The 18,649-nt window shown below is 45.0% G+C and overlaps 1 protein-coding gene across 2 annotated transcripts in view; it reads left to right on the plus strand.

The window, feature by feature from the left end:
• Nucleotides 1–1,089: 1,089 nt before the first annotated feature.
• Nucleotides 1,090–18,649, plus strand: part of MAPK4 (mitogen-activated protein kinase 4) — a 148,043-nt gene continuing 130,483 nt past the window's right edge. Inside the window, exon 1 of one of the 2 annotated variants that reach the window (XM_031441892.2) lies at nt 1,090–1,191. The gene's annotated coding sequence lies outside the window, so the exon portion shown is untranslated. Of the gene's footprint in view, nt 1,192–4,639; nt 5,813–18,649 lie in introns of those variants that run through there. The other variant, XM_064480342.1, reaches the window with a different exon arrangement.

Raw genomic sequence — 18,649 nt, forward strand, 5'->3', positions numbered from 1 at the left:
TTTTACACTGAATGCTTTGGGAGTTGGGAGAAGGGAGGGCTCATGGGCAGCTAAAGCCACTAGTGATCTCATTATACAATATTTAGGTTATCATATTTTTCTCTGCCTAGAAAAGAGGCTCTTCAACCATTCCTTTGTAGTGCACGCATTGTGACGCCCCAATCGGTGTGGACCACTATGGATTATCTTTGGATTAGGCACCATCTAAACGCTATTACCAGTACTATGGGTCTGGTGGCTTCTGCTTGCCTTTTCTCTGGCTTCCTAAGTGTTGGTTCCCTTCTGTTAGTTCTATCCCGGCCGTGTAAACGAGCACAGATTCACAGCCCGAGCGGCCGGCTCTGGACTGGTGCACGCGCGCTCTGCGCCCCCTCGACCCTGGGCGGGGTCCCTCTCCCGCCCACTCAGCTCTCCCCCTGGCAGGTGCCGCCGGCCACCCGGTCCCCGCCAGTTCCTTCTCCTCCCCCGCGCCCCCACCCCCGGCTGCTGCAGCGTCGCGTGGCAGACCCCGCGGAGAGGCCGGATTTCGGCCGGGGCTCAGGAGCGCTCGGCTTCCCGCCGCCCATCCCTCCCGGTCAGAGCCCGAGGGGTCTCCTCCCACAGGGCTGGAGTGAAGACGAGCTTCAAAGGTGATGGAGGAGTCTGGGGGTCGTGCGTCCAGGCAAGGAGGCCAGGAGACCCCGGGACTGGCGCTCGACTCAGAAAACGCGGGCGCCCGCCCCCGCAGGTGAGGTTGCCTCCGAGGGGCTGGGTCGGAGAAGGCCCGTCTACACTGCGCGCGCTCCGCCCCGGAACAGCGCGGCAGAGCGGCCCGGGGGCTGCGGGAGGTGGGGCACGGGGTGCGCAGGGCAGGCAGCGGCCCCCGGAGGCGCAGGGCCGGGCTCCCCCACGCCCGGGATCCCCCACGCCCGTCGCCGCAGCAGGTGGGGGCGCGGAGTGCCGGAGGCGGGGCTCGGCTCGGGGCGGAGCCGCGGCGGCGGCGGCGGCGAGCGCGGGGCGGCGCGGGCGGGGGCTAGTGCCCGAGCCGCAGCTGAAGCCGGAGGGGGAGCCGTGAGCCGGGCTGTCCCGGCGCCCGCGGGAGCTCGCCGCGCGCAGGGGCTGGGACCCGCCGGGCCGAGCGCGCCGGCGCCGCGACCGCAGACAAAGGCGCCGCTCGCTCCCGGGCCGCCGCGCTCTCCGGCTCTGCCTTGGGTAAGTGGCTCCCTCTTCGCTTTCTTTCTTCTCCGGTCTGCCTGCTCCTCTCGGAGTTCTGTGGGCTCCGGAGAAGCCAAGGAGAAAGGAAGAAATGATACTTCCCCGCTCTCTCTGGAGCCCCCACCTCACCTTTGAGGAAAAAAAAAAATCCAAAACAAATCCCCCAGCAAATTCCACACTAGCGAGTTTCCGAGCGGTCTCCTGGGGGTCGACGCGGCCGCCCACTGTGACCCCAGAGTCGGCGGACCGCGCGCACCGGTGTAGACCCTGGACCCGCGATTTGGACGGGAAGGTTGCCACTGGGCTCCCCCGGGTCGCGGAGGTGGAGGTGTAGGGGAGCAGGCTATAGGGGCCGGACACCGCGAGGGGACCCCATCGCCAGGGACAGTTCGTCGGATCTGGGGGCACCGAGGGGCAGTTCGCACTGCCAGTTCAGATTCGGATCTTGGTTGTGGGGTCTGCCCCAGTCGCCTAGCATCATCCCCTCTAGACGGGCTCCTTCCTGGCTAGTTTAAGGGTTAATACAGCGCTCCCTACGCTCCACCCCGCCGAGGCGCCCACTCTGCCCCTTCGCGGCCCCAGGGCGGGGGCTCCGGGCGCCCGGGAGAGCGGGGAGGGAGGGAGCTCCGCTGCTTTCCCGGCTCAGCACTCCCGAGCCCGTATCTGCTGGGGAGGGCGGGCCGCTGCGGGCGGCGAGTCGGGTTTGACATCACTGCGCGGTCCCGGGCGGGCTCCCCAAGCCTCTTCCCCCTGCTCTCCCTCAGAAAAGCAATCAGAAGCCCGGCTGGCCCTTTTGCTTTTGTTCTGCCCATAAATCTCCGGAATCCGGGGAGAAGCCAGGGTGGGCGGATGCCCCGGTAGGGGGCCGAGGCAGGAGCTCCAGGTGCAGCCCTGAAGTAACAATTGGAGGCGGCGGCGGTTTCCCGCCCCTGGGTGCGGAATGGATCCCCATCGCTGATCAGTCCTCGGGAGCAGGCAGTGGGCCCGCGGCTGGAGAAAGAGCGGTGTCCTCCTCGGCCGCGCGTTCTCACGCGCCTCTCCCACACTCACTCTGGAAAGCGCTACCTCCAGACGCGCGTTTCCATTCATGGATCTGTGCCTAGGATTTGATTCATGTCACCTCTGCCCGGTTTTCTAAGGAGCGAGTTATCTGCTTCTATTTGATTTGATGCCCATTTATAGGAGGCCTACTGTGTGCAAGGCAGCAGTCTTAGGATTGTCTTAATTTAAAAGATATTTATGGAGCACCTACTGTGTGCATAACAGATGTGTTACAAACTTTTCAATTGAACAGATTTTTATTGAGTACTTACTCTGTTCAAGGTTCCTGTGCTCTTTGTTTTAATAGACATTTACTGAGCACCTACCGAATACAAGATTGTTGTTTTTCTTTTTCTGAAGGGTTGCCCAGTGTACCTTTGGGGTGCATATGGAGACAAGGAAGAGAAAATTTGTCTTTGGACTCTTCAGTTCCTTTAGTAACCTGCACTTTAACCTTTCTGGACTGCTTGCTGTGGGGTGTAGGAAGAGCCGGTCTTCTACTACAGCTTGAGGGTTTGTCAGAGGGGAGCAGGGCAGAATAATGAAAAGGCCTGCTCTGGGACCTCTTTCCAATTCAGTTTCCTCTCACTGGAAATAAAACTAAAAAGAAAGTCAGTTCCTCTGTGCAAAGCATGGTGCTGGTTATTGCAGGGAATCAAAGGTGAATGAGCAAAGCCTTGAAACTCAAAGGTGGAGAGGTTGTGGTGGGGACAGAAAGACAGACAAAAGACAATCAACTAAACCACTGTTGGGTCGGGGAGGTATGAAGGTAGGGTCAGCGTGGACCTGCCAGCCCCTAGCTCCAAACTGGTGACAGCGGCTGGGGTGAGGATGTCTTTAAAATCCCATCATTGTGATGGCTGGGGACCTAGAGGCAGGATCAAATGGTCCGAGGGTCCTTCCTGCTAAGAGATTAGATGACTCTATTACTCTGATACTCTTGGGATCCTGAGACACACTGGAATATCCAGATTGGCAAGAAAATCGTGGGTCTTCAGGCTATTGGCGGAGTTGTTATACATAGGCTGTTATCAGAGAAATGTAGTCTTGTAGGTAGGCTGTGTCCTAAAGGACCTACCAGAGTTGTTGAGCTAAACACATAAAATGACTGGGCAGCATATGTGAAAAGCCAGGAGCAAATTCCTCCTAGAATTTAATGTCAAAAACAGAATTCTGTCCTCATGGAATTGTGGCTTTCCTTTTATCAGATGGCAAGAATTTGCTCTGTGTCTAGTATGTTTATCTTTTTAACTTGGCCTCCAGCAATTCCTGGTAACTGCTTTATCCCAGCTTCTCAGTACAGTGATCTTTTTCTTCCCAGATTATTTCTGATCTCCCTTAAAAAATTTTTTTAAATTACAATCTATTATTTTTTTGTTATGAACTTGAAAGCCCCCCCCCCAATGTTGTCTGGCAGAAGATCATTATGAAAGGTACATAGGACATGTAGTAAGCACTAGATGAGTGACTCTCTAGGAGGGCCTGTACTTAGAAGAGGGAGGGGAAAAAGGCCAAAATCAGGAACATGCAGAGAAAACATAAACTGGCCCTGCAAAATGGAATAGGATTTCAGATAGGTAAAGAAAATGAACAACGACCTCCCTCCCTAATTGAGGGAAAGTTTGCAGGAGACAGTGTGAAGGAAAACAAACCATCTTTACAGCGCTTTAGGAATTCAATAACTCTTCCTGGGGAAAACTTTCCGTTCATTCAGCAAAGAAGGGCTGCCGAGCCTTTTACTGTGTCCATGGCTTTGCTAGGTGTTAGGTGGGGGTTTCCGCCCAGCAGGGTTTGGGGTCCACCGTGATCCCACAGCTGGTGGGGACCCTTGTCCCCTGTTCCAGCTGCAGGGATAGCATCCCGACCATTCTTTCAAACATTCCTGGAGTTTTTTTCACCTGAGCTGAACTTGATTGTAATCTTCTTCAAGGCCAGGAATGTGACTTCTTTTTTTCTCTGCATCCTTTTCTCCCTGCAGGCTCAGGCATAAGTCTATAGAGTAGGTGACATTTATTTCAGAACCCCATGCTGCCCACTCCTTCACCCTTCCCCTACCTCCTGGGGACCTGGCCTCTCTCCCTCTCCACTGCTTTCAGCTGCTCAGAGCCTTTCATTGTATGAAAACTTGGGGGGGAAAAACAATCTGTCGTCAGTCACTTTCTCTTGAATATGAATGTAGGTCACTGTTCTTTCTTCCAGGGGTCTTTGCACTTTAAACGTCATTATGGAATGAAAGGCTCTGTCCATCACGAGAAGGTTTCAAGCATAGAGCAGCAGGTGTAGGAGGTACCTGGGGACTCGAAGTGCCTTTTCTAGTGCTCCTGAAATTATGCCACCACCTCCTCATGTAGCCACTCTTGGCGAGGGTCCCTGGAGCCCCGTGATCCTTAAAAGTCTGGAGCCTTTGCTGCTTTGACCATGGCATGGTGGTTGAAGTCAGACAGCAGCTCTGGCCTTCACTCACTCTATTCTTTAAAGGTTAATCATTTTCCAGATAAAATCCTTGCTTCCCTGCCTACATGTGCCATTATTTTAAGGCCGAGTTTCTCAACCTGGGCTCTCTCAGTGCTGTGGCTGGGATAATTCATCGTCGTGGGGGCTGCCCTGTGCATTGTAGAATGTTTAGCAGCAGCCCTGGCCTCTGCCCACAGGATGCCAGTAGCACCCCGCACTCCCTCCCCCATTGTGACAACCGAAAGTGTTCCCAGTTATTGCCAGAAGTCCCCTCGGGAGCAGAATCACTCCTGATTGTGAATCACTGTTCTAAGGGGTATTAGTTACTCTGTAACGTGCTACACAACCATTCCCACTTTTCTGGGAGAGGCTTTATTTAATGTAACTTGGTTCTTTTCAAGACAGGTGACTTGGTAAGTGTGTGATGTACACTGTGGAACTTTCTCTATGAATAACTTCATAAAGCAGGAGGGAGGGTGTAGCTCAGGGGTAGAGTGTATACCTAGCATGCCTGAGGTCTGAGGTTCAATCCCCAGTACCTTCATTTAAAAAAAAATACTAATTACTCCCCCCCAAAAAAGTTAGATTTCTTAAAAAATAAAAAGCAAGAAAAATACAAGTTGTTAAAAAAAAATAAATAGATCAGAATAAACATCCCTTGTCAGGTCACGTATACTAATCTGGTCATCACATTAAGTCAGTCTTTTAAGGTGAAAAAGCAGCAACAAGCAAACAAACCAACCCTGCCATATTCTTCCCCTAGCGTGTGGCTGATTTATGTACCAGAAATGCAGGTAGTGGCACTGCCATTGGCAGCCACCGTTGCCCGCAGGGCCATCCCGGCCCTTGCCTGGACAGTGGCTGGTGGGCAGCAGTCGGGGAGGGAAGCAGCAGGGGAGGATCTGGTTCTGGTGGGACCGGATGCTTCTGTAATGTGAGGAGTCCTCTTTAAGAAAAAGACAAAAGAACCAGGTGAACATCTTGCTAGGGCCTTGGAAGGGGCGCTAAGGTTTCAGTTTCCTTAGCTTCAGGTGAAGCTGCCTCTGGAAAACGTTTTGAGAAGTGGGAGGACAGCCGTGGCTGCAGGAACAGGAAAGCAGAGGCTTTCTTCTCTCCGTGACTGGTGAGCGCTAGAAGTGTCTCAAAGACTTGAATTCAGCAGAGAGCAGGGATCAAAACAGAATTGTTAAATACAGCGCAGCCTGTGCTTCTGTTAATGTCTGCCCTCAAAAGCAGAACTTTCATGGCGTCAGCATCAGCAGCATCTTTGTAGGATGGAACAAGGGGCAAGGTTAGTACAAGTTTAGCAGCAGGATCCGTGAATTCTGCTAGTTGATAGAAGTAACTTAATGGATCTTGTAAGTGAGGTTGGCCTAGTGCCCAAGTTATTGCTTCAGAAAGTGAATGAGACTCTTTTTCAGGTCACTGTAATGGTGTTTGAAAAGTTTACAGTACGATTTCATTGATTCAGACTTCTGTTTTGGAATTCCCAAGCCTTGCACTGAAACAGGCCATAGATAGAAAATATCTTTGGGGTCAGGTAGGCATGTAATTCAAGTTCTTGAAAACTTAAAATAATAAAACAAGCAAGTAAAAACCCTCTATATTTCAGACTTTTCAGTCCTTCATAATCTTTTCCCTTAATCTAAATTGACCTATTTTTAATGAGGAAAAGAAAGGGCTATGATTAGTATCTAAGTGTACCTGGCTGTGCATGAAACTGATCTGCCAATATGTCATTGTCTAGATTTAACAAAAATAAAGACTCTCTATTAGAAGATTTGCTGTAGGAGGGATTTTTAAAAAATGTAGTTTTCCATTTGTGTTGAAAGTGATTTGATTTTTATAAAACTTTTCAAGATGCAAGATCGATTTGGAGATTTTGGGTGAAATCTACACGTACTCACAGAGGTTAGACCTGCAAGGAGACCTGGGAATCCGTGACCAGCTCTCCTTGCTCCATTGTGTAAATGGGGAAACTGAAGCTGAGAGAAGTTTGGTGGTTTGCAGAGGTCAGGGCTGAGGCTGGGGCTAGGAGTCAGGAGTGTGTCCCATCTCCTTTGACACTCAGGTGCCACTGGGGTACCTTTCCTTCTTCCCCAATGCCACAGCAGTTTGGTGGAGGAAGGCCAGGAAGGAAAAGAGTTTGATAGCTGTCTCATTTCCAGGTCATCTTGTCCTGAAAGAACTAACCATTAATTCAGACGGATTACATCTGTGCCCAAGGGGTGTGTGTGTGTGTACAGGTAGCACTGAGGATACAGATTAGTGGAATGAGATTATTTTATAAAGCTTCCTCTGTAGAGCATGATGACTGTAGTTAACCATACTGTATTATATTTTAGAGAGTTGTGAAGAGAGTAGACCTTAAAAGTTCCCAACATAGGAAAAAAATTTGCACTGTAAACTGACTATACTTCAATTAAAAAAAAAAGAAAAAAAAAATTGTGACCCTGTGGTGATGACGACACTTGTTGTGGTGATCATTTCATGTTATATACAAATAGCGAATCATGTTGTCCACCTGAAACTAATATAATGTTATGTGTCAGTTATATCTCAGAAATTTTGAAAACAATGTTTTAATGCTTCCTCTAATGATCTTTTATATTATATGTACAGTAAATAATTGGAATGAAACGTTTACTTCCCTGTTTGGGAAAGTAATACATATTTGTTATGGAAAGTAGCAAGAAGAATGAAAAAAAATCATCTTACCTGTGATTGATCTGATCATATTGCACTATGTTTATTTTTAGTGTTTTTTTCCTCAGCTCATTATTAAACACAATTGAGATCATACTGTATGTATAATTTTAATTTTCATCTTGCCTTTTTTTCCAGTTAATATGATAGCAATTTCCATGTTATTACAAACTCTTTTTAAATATAATTTTTAATGACTACATGATTCAGTACTTTGGACGCCTGTTGACTGATCACAATATTTCGTTGTTAGTGGACCTTATTTGCTCCCAATTTCCCACCACTGTGTCATTTCAGTGAGTGACTTTGTGTCCATACTTTTCTACAATTTGGATTGTTTTCTTTGTATACATTCTCAGGTAGTGAAATTACTTATCCAAGAATGGAAGCACCCTGGGAGCAAATTGCTTTCCAGAACTGGAAATGATTTCACCACATCATTGATGACAGGGTCTTTTTTAAAAAATTATTTAATTGATAAGGTGAAAAATATCACATTGTTGCTTCCATTTGCATTTTGGTTACCAACTAGGCTGAGCATTTCTCTGTAGAATTGTCACCTGTTTATATCTTTTGTTAATTATCTATATTTCTATTTGGGTTAAAAAAAATTGATCTACATGTAGAAAACCCGTTTTTTTAAGAGGAAAAACAATAAACCTCTGATTGGATGGCTATTTTATGAAGTTCCATCCAACCCTAATGTTCCACAATTCCAACACTTCAAGGGCTGTGTTTAAGGCTGAACTTTTGTCACAGCGGTGGGGTGCCTGTTCAATTCCTGAAGCAACCTTGAGTGGATAGGGAGTTCTGTCTCCTTGGTTTCAGCCAGCGTATAGTGAGCCCTTATTCAGTGCTTCACAAGCGTTGATTCTCAGTCTTTATAACAGCTTGTGAAGTGGGTACTCTTTTTTTTTAAGTATAATCAGCTTTATTGGTGCATAACTTATGCATAATAAACTATATCCATTTAAAATGTATAATTCAGTGGTTTTACATTTGGGTTTACTTGTGAAATCAAACCACAGTCAAGATAGCATTTCCATCACTCCCCCAAAACTCTTTTTTATTGAAGTATAGTCAGTTTACAACGTTGTGTTAATTTCTGGTGTACAGCATAGTGATTCAGTTATACATATACATATATACATATATTCCTTTTCATATTCTTTTTCATTATAGTCTATTACAAGATATTTAATATGGTTCCCTGTGCTATACAGTAGGACCTTGTTGTTTATCTATTTTATATATAGTAGGTAGTATCTGCAAATCCCGAACTCCCAGTTTATCCCTACCCTCCTTCTCCTCCAGTAACCATAAATTTGTTTTCTATGACTGTGAGTCTGTTTCTGTTTTGTAAATAAGTTCATCTGTGTCATTTTTTTAAGATTCCACATATAAGTGATATCATATGCTATTTTTCTTTCTGGTTTATAAAGTGGGTATGCTTTTACTATATCCATTTACATATAAAATTGATGCACAGAAAAATAAAATAACCAGTCATGTGTACTTAAAAAGAGTTCTGGTTACCAATTCCAGAGTACGTGGGGTTCCCCCCCACACACATCCAAGCGATTCTCTGCAACACCAGCTGGGTGTCCTGCAATTCAACTCAGTTCTGACACTATCTACCTGTAGTAACATCAGGTTCACCCACGAGACTGCCCTCTAGTTCAGATGCCAGTGGCAAGGCTGGGTTGTCACCTGTGCTTCTGACCAACTGGCTATAAATCAGAGGCTCCCACGACTCCCTCCTTGATTTCAGTTAATTTGGTAGAGTGGTCACAGACTCAGGAAAACCCACTTAGATTACTGGTCTATTGCAAAGGATATTAAAGATACAAATCAATGGCCAGATGAAGAGATACCCAGGGTGAGATCCCAAACAAAGGAGATTCTGTCCTCATGGGGTTTGGGGCTCAGCACAGTGGTACGTGGAAATGTTCTTGTTCCCCAAACTGGAAGCTCTCCAAAAACTCCTCCTTTTGGTTTTTTGTGGAGGCTTCATTACAAAGGCATGATTGATCAAGTCATTGGCCATTGGCGATTGATTCAACCTCCAGCCCCTTGCCCCAGCCTGGAAATCAGGTGGTGGAATTGAAAAGTTCCATCCGTCTTTCCATGGTTGGTTCCCCTGGCAACCCGCCCCCATCCCTAGGTACTTTCCAAAGGTTACTTCGTTAATATAAACCCAGGTGTGGTAGAGTGAGGCTTGTTATGAATAACAAGACATCTATTTCACCTTTTTGGCTCTGAAGCAGTTTCAGGAACTGAGGACAAAAGACCAAGTATTATAACAAGAGAGATTCTCATTGCACTTATCGCTCAGGAAATTCCAAGGGTTTGGGGAGCTGTGAGCCAGGAACCATGTTTGTGGATGAAGACCGTATATATGAGAAATATATTTTGTTCATCTGAATGGCCAAATACATATTTCTTATAAATCACAATATTGCAATTTTTAACCCCTGTTACACTACCTCTGGATCTTTGCTAAAGTGACCTGCCTCGGTTGTATAGTTGGCCTTTGAGGGAGCTGGGCTTAGGAAAATTAGCAATTTCCCCTGAACTTTATTGCCTTTTATTGGGAGAACTCTGTGGTGCAAGGCAATTTTATTATCTTAAACTTCCTCACTATAACTTTTATATCTCTTACCCTCTCTTCCGTTTTTCCATCTTTTTTATATCTCCTAGCTACATCTGGTAGCTTTTCTGACCTGTCTTCTAAGTCACACCATGTCTCTTCAGCTATATCTAATCTGCAGCTAAATCCATCTGTTGCATTCTTAATTTCAGTTACTGAATTTCAGTTCTAGAATTTTTAGCTCTTTTTCAAATCTTTAATGTTACTTTATATAGTCCTGGTTCCTTGTTTTGAAAATTTTAAGCCCAACTTCTATCTCCTTGAGCATAGTAAGTATGGTTGTCTTACATTCTGTGTTGGGTAATTTTTCCATGTGGGATGTGTCTGTTTCTTCCGTTTGTGTTTTGTTCTGATTCTCATCTTGGCTCATATTCATGTCATTATACCTCCTCATGTGCCTTGTTATCTTTGAATGTATGTTTGTGTTTTGAAAAAAAAATTTGTATAAATACCATGTCTTATCAATTTAAGAAGTAAATGTTTTTCACATTTTGATCTCTGAAATTCTGATGTGGTTTACAATTCATGGAGATGTACATTTATAGTTGGTAGCATTTTTTCCTTTTCATTTGTACGTACCTAAAATAACAGTGCATTATATAATTAGTGATACTGAAGATTGATGGAATGAAATAATTGGAGGCTTTGAATGCTGGTGATAAACATGACAAGAATTCTAGAGAGGTCTTTAAATGGCCTCTGCAAACTTTTGGGGGTACCAGCAATCCCAGATCAATTTGGGGACCTGAGATTTTTCTAGGCCATCCACATGTCAGGAAGCCAGGACTAGTTCATTTTTTGTTTTCTCTTACTTGTAGGGCCTCGCTCTTTGAGGTCTCTACCAAAAGTGTGACGTGACTTACGAGCCTTAATCTTAGGGATGCCCTGGCCCCCCTGTGAGGCTGCCAGAAGTGCTGCTCGCCTCCCCAGCCTTCTCTTCTGGATTGACAGATCCCCCCAAATGGATAATGGTGGCCCCTAAGACTCAGGGCCACATCTTGGTATCCCCTTGGTATCTCTTAGGTCTTAAGCCTAAATCCCCACTCTCTTGTAAGCTCTTTGGTGCTTATAGGGAGAATTTTAAAAAATACTTCATCTGGGTTTCTTTGTTGTGTTCTCTAGGAAGGTTGGCTCTAATTGGGCAGTGTGTCACTGCCGGAAGGAGGCAGTAGTGAATCTGATCCATCTTAAGAGACTGACACAGGCATGAGCTGCTTAGCTGCTCTTTGCCAGCTCATGACTAGAGAATTTTCCCCGTCCACTCCTGATGTGTCATCCAGGTCGCAGCTGGAAAGTGGAGGTTGGGATGAACAAATTTCCACAAACTGGGCACAGCTAAATGTAGATATATTTCCCTACTAAAAAAGACTAATTCGTCAGGTTTTTCCTAGTAAGGAGGGTGACCTGGCAGAGAAAGCAGTTGCAGGAGTGGTGTCTGGACCCCCGTCAATCATCCATCTCCATGCGGTCTCTTACTTCTCATCCGTACCATCCTGCAGAAAGATGGGGATTTAGGACCAAGGAATGGTCTATTCTATTCTATTCCAGCAACTGTGTTTTAGCTAGGTAAGATTTCTTCCATTCATTGTGGGTCCCCAACATTTCCATTTGGAAAGCAGAATTTCTCACCCATGGCCAAGGTTATAACCTTGTGGAGACTGAACTATTGTGTCCAGGTTCAGGGGTCAGGGTGGCCTTTCCAGGTGACTCTTGTTGAATCCTGTTTTTCTAAAGAAGCTCTGTGTTCCTTTCTGGGTTTTAGAAGGCATGTGCTTACCTGTGTGTTCTCAAAATCAGCAGCCAGATGTATTTTCTTCCTACCTTATTCCAACTCTCATGGATGCCTTGTCCCGCCTCCCCCCGCCTGCCCACCCCCACCCCCGCCAGCTTTCATGAAGCCAGAAGTTTACAACGAGAAAAATATATGTGTTGAGTTTGAAAAGGTTGGGCAAAGGAGCCCAGAATGGTGGGAAGCCCTCCTCTACCACCTTATCAGAGCCTCCATTGGCTTTTTTGAGAAGGGCTCTTATTTTATTTTAATTTTCTCCCTGGAAACCCCAGAGCTGTCCTCAGAAAATTGCAATCTGCCCAGGGAACTGTGGGTCCACTCCCGCCCTTGGGGAGGGTAGCCATCGGGTAAAGTGAAGGCAGTTTTGGTGGCAGGGATCTGTCTCTCAAGAAAGGGCTTGTTTAGGGGAGTACCCCTGCCAACTTTTTGGAGACCACTTCATACCTTCTGTGTATCCCATGATGCTTTATTCAGCTTATTTTTATTTTTATTTAGTTTTACAATGTTTCACACATAGGAAAGACTACATATAACTGAGCCCACCTATTACTAGAAATAGAAATCCTCCAATTAGGTTTTAATAACTATTTCTAAAGGAACAAATCTGTCAGTCCACTCCCAGGTAGTTCTAGGTTGTGACTGATCCCTTTGGAAGAAATGATAAATGACTTAATTAATTTTGAAGACACAAATTTCCTATTCTCCCAGAAAGTGTTCCCTTCCTTGATTACTTTTGGAGGCAAATTACTAGAAAGCCCCACCAGCCAAAAGAATTTATGAACCGTGACATCTGAAAACTCTTCAGCCTGAAAGGAAGTAAATTAATTCCAGCAGCATGGTTCACTTTAGGTACAAGCCAGGTTTCTTTATTTATCAGTAACTAAGGCGCTTAAGCTGATTTTTTTCTGAAGAGATAAAATTATTTTGACATCTAGGCCATTTTCTATATTTCTGTTGTCAAATTTTCCATTTATTTGAATTTGAGAGTTTTTTCCCCCAGCCATCTTGAGACCATTTTGTCTGCTAATAAGAGATACTGTGCTGTGATTTCAGTAACGTGTGTGAGAACCACAGGGAGTTTGAAGTTAGCTGAGTAATTTTTGTATTCGTCGTAGAGACCAGGACTTTGCCTTCAGGACGTGGTGGCAGTGGTCCTTTTAACCAAATAGTCAGGACCTTTTGGGAGACTCAGAGCATTAAAGTATGATAGCTCTTTCCACAGAAATAAAGGGACAGAGAAATTCAGAAATCTGAAATGATTTTGTTTTTACTTATTTTTTAATTGAAGTCTAGTCAGTTTACAATGTTGTGTCAATTTCTGGTGTACAGTGCAATGCTTCAGTCGTACAAGAATATATATATATATTTGTTTTCATATTCTTTTTCATCATAAGCTACTTCAAGATATCAAATATGGTTCCCTGTGCTATACAGTATAAACTTGTTTATCTGTTTTAAATATACCAGTCAGTATCTGCAAATCTCGAACTCCCAATATATCCCTTCCCACCCCCTTCCCCCCGGTAACCATAAGTTTGTTTTCTATGCTTGTGAGTCTGTTTCTGTTTTATAAATAGTCTTTTTTTTTTTTTTAAGACTCCACATATGAGTGACATCATATGGTATTTTTCTTTCTCTTTTTGGCTTACTTTACTTAGAATGACATTCTCCAGGGCCATCCCTGTTGCTGCAAATGGCATTATTTTATTATTTTTATTTGTACGAGGAGATTAGGAGAGGTGGTTGTGGCAAACCCACTTTGAAAGAGGAGGTGAGAACTTTTGAACAGTGGAGTGACTGCAGTGACTGCTTTGAGCCTTCCAGATCGGAGGAGAGAATACGAAAAATGCCTTGACCAGTTACATAATAAAGCCAGGAAAGTATGTGCCATCAAAATGACAGAGAACTTTAGGGTGTACAGAGTAAGAGCAGAGACAGTTTTTCTACATTGTGAGTGAGAGTATGTCTGGTAAATCGTTCTGGGCATGTTGTGGCCTAAATAACTGTTCATTTTCCTATACTTTATCATTTTCTTGAGCTGAATGTCGATTAAAAAGAAATAGACTTAGGTCCTTATTAATTTTGTTGGGTCTCTGAATGAAGGATGATAGAGTAAGTCCAACATGAAGAAGTTCTGTTTATTACAGTTCAGTTTTAGTTCAAAGCTTGATGTCTTGTTTCTAAATTGTTGCGCATGCTTTCACTCTCCAAGAGTTATTCAGTGAATTTGTTAATCCTGAAAACTCCCTTTTTTATGAGCTGTCTTTGAAAGTGAACCTGAAATGCATTTATGGAACAAAAAGAGGTGAAAAATCCTATGACTTCTCTCTTCAGTTTTTTTAGAAGCAGATCCAGAGCCAAAGATCTATCTATAGGTCCTTTAATGATTTGACTTTTCTTTAACCAACAAACAACACAGTGCTCTATACTCCTAAATTGAGGATTTGGTGTCCATAATATATTAAATAACCTTCTTGTCTTCTGTTCCACCTGTCCTATTGGTAAGAAAAAATAAGAGCATTATTATTTAATTATCAGCACTAGCAGCAATGTCAGATTTCAGTAATCTAAAACTATATTGCCTTAAACTGAGATTATTTGAAATAAGATCTTTCCTCTCCAGTAATGGATACGTAGAAAAGGAGGTGTATAGCTGTAGATGGGGAGCAGATACAGGAACATAGACACATAGAGTTGTGGTTTTGAGATAATCATCAGCTTTTTTCTGGAAGGACTCATAAGACATTGTGAGTAATGGTAGAGAAATTGGTTACTGGGTTGAGGGAAAGGATTTTTTATTTTATATCTTTCCATACTATTTAATTTTTAAAATAAGCACATATTTTAATTTACTGAGTAAATAAGGGAAAAATTAAGAAGATGGGAGAAAAAGAAGCCCTGTTGCATGAGACTCTCTGAATTTAACCTCTGGATTCCTCTCTCAGTGGAAATTCTGGTTTTTATAAATCATCAGATCAAAATCTATAAGAACACAGTATATCCCCATGGTTTTGTGTAACTTACATTGCAGAATTTTGTAAAGCCCTCTCATGCCAGTGTCTTCCCGAGCCTCTCAGCGGCACTGTCCTGTACGTTGGATTGGTATCATATAATTCACATTTTACTTAAACTTAAGCGTGGGGAAGATGGGTGGCTTATCTGAGATGACATGTTCATCACCTGGGAAGTTCAGAACTAGAAGCCAAGGCTAGCGTTCCTTTAACCCTGATAGACTTCCACTACTTATTCTGGATGTTCTTTGTTAAACACTCGAAGCTGCCTTCTCTCCAGTTTCATGCCACAGCATCTGTTTCATTCTGTTTTAAATCACGGTTAGATGTATAATTGCTTTTCTCATTAATTTTACCACCCTAGGCCGTCTGTCTTCCTTCTGTAGCCTTGCTGTGTCTAGTACGCCATGGTGCGTGTCTTAGTTACTTAATCCTCAGGTCACGGAATTGGATACTCAAGGTACTTTCTCCCAAATAATAATCCATTTTTAGGAAAACAGAGTGATAAACTTAAGCCATTTCCACAAGACTAATATCATTGTCCACAAGAGAATTCAAACCATATAATATTTGAGCTGGAAGAAGACCATCCTTGCGAGTGTTTATTCTCTTGTTTTAGAAATGAGGAACCGGGGGACCAGATGACTTGCTCAGGATCACGCAGGGAATTAGAGGTGACTTGGTACTCAGAGCCCTGCTCTCGTCCAGCCCGGCCCTCCTCCGGCTGCAACAGTCACTGTGGACCTACACACAATAATTGTCTTGGTCATCAGGCATGGAGATGAATGATCAGTGCTGGCAAAACATAGGTCAGTTAAAAAAGCACCTGTAAAGAGGTCACCTCAAAAAGAAGAGGAGGTATGGGGCTGATTTTTCCAAGTTTTAATAAATGATTTTGCAGGTTTACCTCTTTTTAAAGCAAACTTGCTCTGTAACCATCAGCATTTCCACAAAAGGATTCACAGTAGGAATCCTATCAATGGTAAGTATCCCAACCACGTGCGTTTGCAATAGAGTCAAGTCACCCTCCCTTGTTGGGCGTATCTTAGGTGCATGGCATCAAAGCTGTGAAATGAGGAATTAATAAGTGTTTTTTATCGTACCTGCTGGCTTTTGAAAATGCAGGCCACGTCTGGCCTGGTGAATAAGCCACCTGTCCCCCTCTTTAGCAAGGAGTGAAGAGCACTCCTGTTCCTAGAGTCACCCCTCGGCACTCGAGTGCTCGGAAGTCATTCCCAGTTTTCAAACATGCTGAGAAGGGAGCTGGGAAGACTTTTTTGTCTGAAGCTACCCAAAGGAGACACAGAAGGAGAAATTCCGAAGAGCGAGACAGTACCAAAAGTGTGACGACTGTGGGAGCCCTGAGGTTCCCTGGGGCTCACTCACGAGGAGGCAGAGTGTCGTTTTTATGACATACATACTTTTTGTGCCACCTCCCTGTTGGATTCATACAGTCCTAGAAGGCTCTAGCTCCAAGAGGCGTAGTTGTAAAGGACATCATGGTACTAGATGGTACTAGATGGTACTAGATGGTACTAGATGTCTTTAAAAACTCAATTCAGCTCGACAGATATTTAAGGTGGATGCTGTAGGAGGGTTACAGTAAAAACAGCGAAGGCAGGTCCTGCTCTCCCTGAGCTTGGAGTCTGTGCTGTGCATCCGGAGCTTGTCTGCATGTTGCAATCACCTCGGGACCCTGAAAAAACACTGATATTCATACCCAGCCCACTACCCTCGAGCTTGTGATCCAGTTGGTTTGGGATGTGGCCTGAGGTTTGGAATTTTTTAGAAGGTAATTCTAAAGTGCAGACAGATTTGAGAACCAGTGTCTGTGGAGTGGTTCTCAACCTTGGCTGTATTAGAATCACCTGGACTATACATGTGCTATGCATGTACGTTTGTATATGTATGCATATGTATAGACGCGTAAGTATGCATGTTACATAAGCATAGGCACTCAAGGTGTATTCAAATACAGGTGTATATACCTGCGTGCATAATATACGTGTGCGTGTACAGCCATGCTCAGGCTCCAGCCGTAGAGAGTCTGGTTTACATGGTTTGGGGTGGGGTCCAGACATCAATATTATTTAAAACCATAGTTCCCCAAATTGAAGTTTTAGAAATGCCAGTGCCTGAGTCCCATTCTAGACATTCTGGTTTAATTGGTCTGGGGTCTGGTCTAGGCATCAGAATTTTTTTCAAAGCCCCTCGTGTGATTTTAATGTGCAGCCAGGGTTGCGATCCACTGGGTTAGTGAGTGAGATCTGGCTACCTTGTGCATAGTAGGTGCTCAATAAAAATGATTAAGTATGAAGTTAAAACTAGACAGAAGGGTTTATAAGAAAAGTCAGTGCTAAAAAATTGTACATCCCTGCTTCTTTGGTCATTTCTGTAGGTCTGAATATATTATGCCGTGATCTGGGGGTGGATTGGGTGTCAAAACCTAATAAATTCAGCTCACGACCATAGCCTTTGTTGTGCCTTGGAACTTTCAGCAGAAACTAACAGCCAAGATCTTCCTAATTGTTCCGTTGCATTATATCTGCTTGGTACACGAGTGGCAGATCTGCCTGTGAGACTCCTGGTGTTGTTTCTTGAAGAAAAGTCGCCAGAAATTGGCTTCTGTGAGATCAAGGTGCTCCAGCCCTGGATTTAGCCCGAAGTGAACTCTGTCCAGTGCAGCAAGCTTCTGCGGGAGCCTGCCCCCGCCCGGGGTTAGTGAGAGCTCCCAGGAGCACAGAGCACAGAGTTGCCTGGTTTCCTTTGTTCCCTAGGTGATTCTTGATTAGTCTGTGGCATACAGGGAGGGGAAGTATTTCCGCATCTGGCCCCAGTGAACGCAGCTGCTTTCAGCCATGGAGAGGCTCCACCACCCCGGAAAGGGGGAACTTGCCAGGCAGAAGAGCTTACCGCAGCTGCGTACACTGCCAGATCTGAACTGCTCCTGTTTGTTGGCTTTGAAGGCTCTAGGGCACTGGTTCTGAGACTTGAGAGTGTGTCAGAGTCCCCTGGAGTTGTGTGAAACTACGGATTGCTGGGGCAGCCCTCAGATTTTCTGATTCAGCTGGACTGGGGCGGGGCCCAGGAATTTGCATGTCTGATACCTTCCGGGCAATACTGACCTGGCTGGTCTGGGCGCTGCCCCTTGGAGAACCACTGCTCTAGGAGGAAGGACACAGATGGCAGCTGTGTTGTTTTGAGAAAGGACATTACTTGATTGCTGCAAATTTACCTAATGGTCACAATATCAGGAATTGAAGTGACCTCCCAGCCAACTATAATTGATTTTTTTAAAATTATGGCACACCTACTATGTGCTAGGTGTTGTGCAAGAGGAAGATGCAGTTACTCACTAAGCAGCTAGCCCAGGGGAGTGGGTGATGCATCAGTAAAGGGACAGCCACAGTACCTCCCCATAGTGCTCTGTAGGGGGAGTGCCTGGGGCTTTCAGGGGACACACATGGGCAGGAGGAGTGTGGCTCAGAGGCAGCTTCCAGGAGTAGGTGATTTGGGGATGGAGTTCTGGAGGATGACTAGGGCTTTGCCAGGTGAAAAAGGGGGGCCCGTGTTCCAGGGACAGCATGAGCAGAGATAAGAGAGAACAGACACAAGTAAGCCTGGTGTGGGGAGCCACATGTGGTTTCGGGTGATTGATGGAGAGAGGGAGCTTCATCTGGACAGGCGGGCAGAGGCCGGATCCCGGGAGCCTGTCCTCCAGGTAGGGGAGCCTGAGCTGATCCGAAAGAAAAGGAAGTCACTGCTGGATTTTAAGTAGGCAAGTAACATAAGATTTGCCTGCGA

Source organism: Camelus dromedarius, chromosome 28, assembly GCF_036321535.1.
Source record: "Camelus dromedarius isolate mCamDro1 chromosome 28, mCamDro1.pat, whole genome shotgun sequence".
Lineage (NCBI taxonomy): Eukaryota > Metazoa > Chordata > Mammalia > Artiodactyla > Camelidae > Camelus > Camelus dromedarius.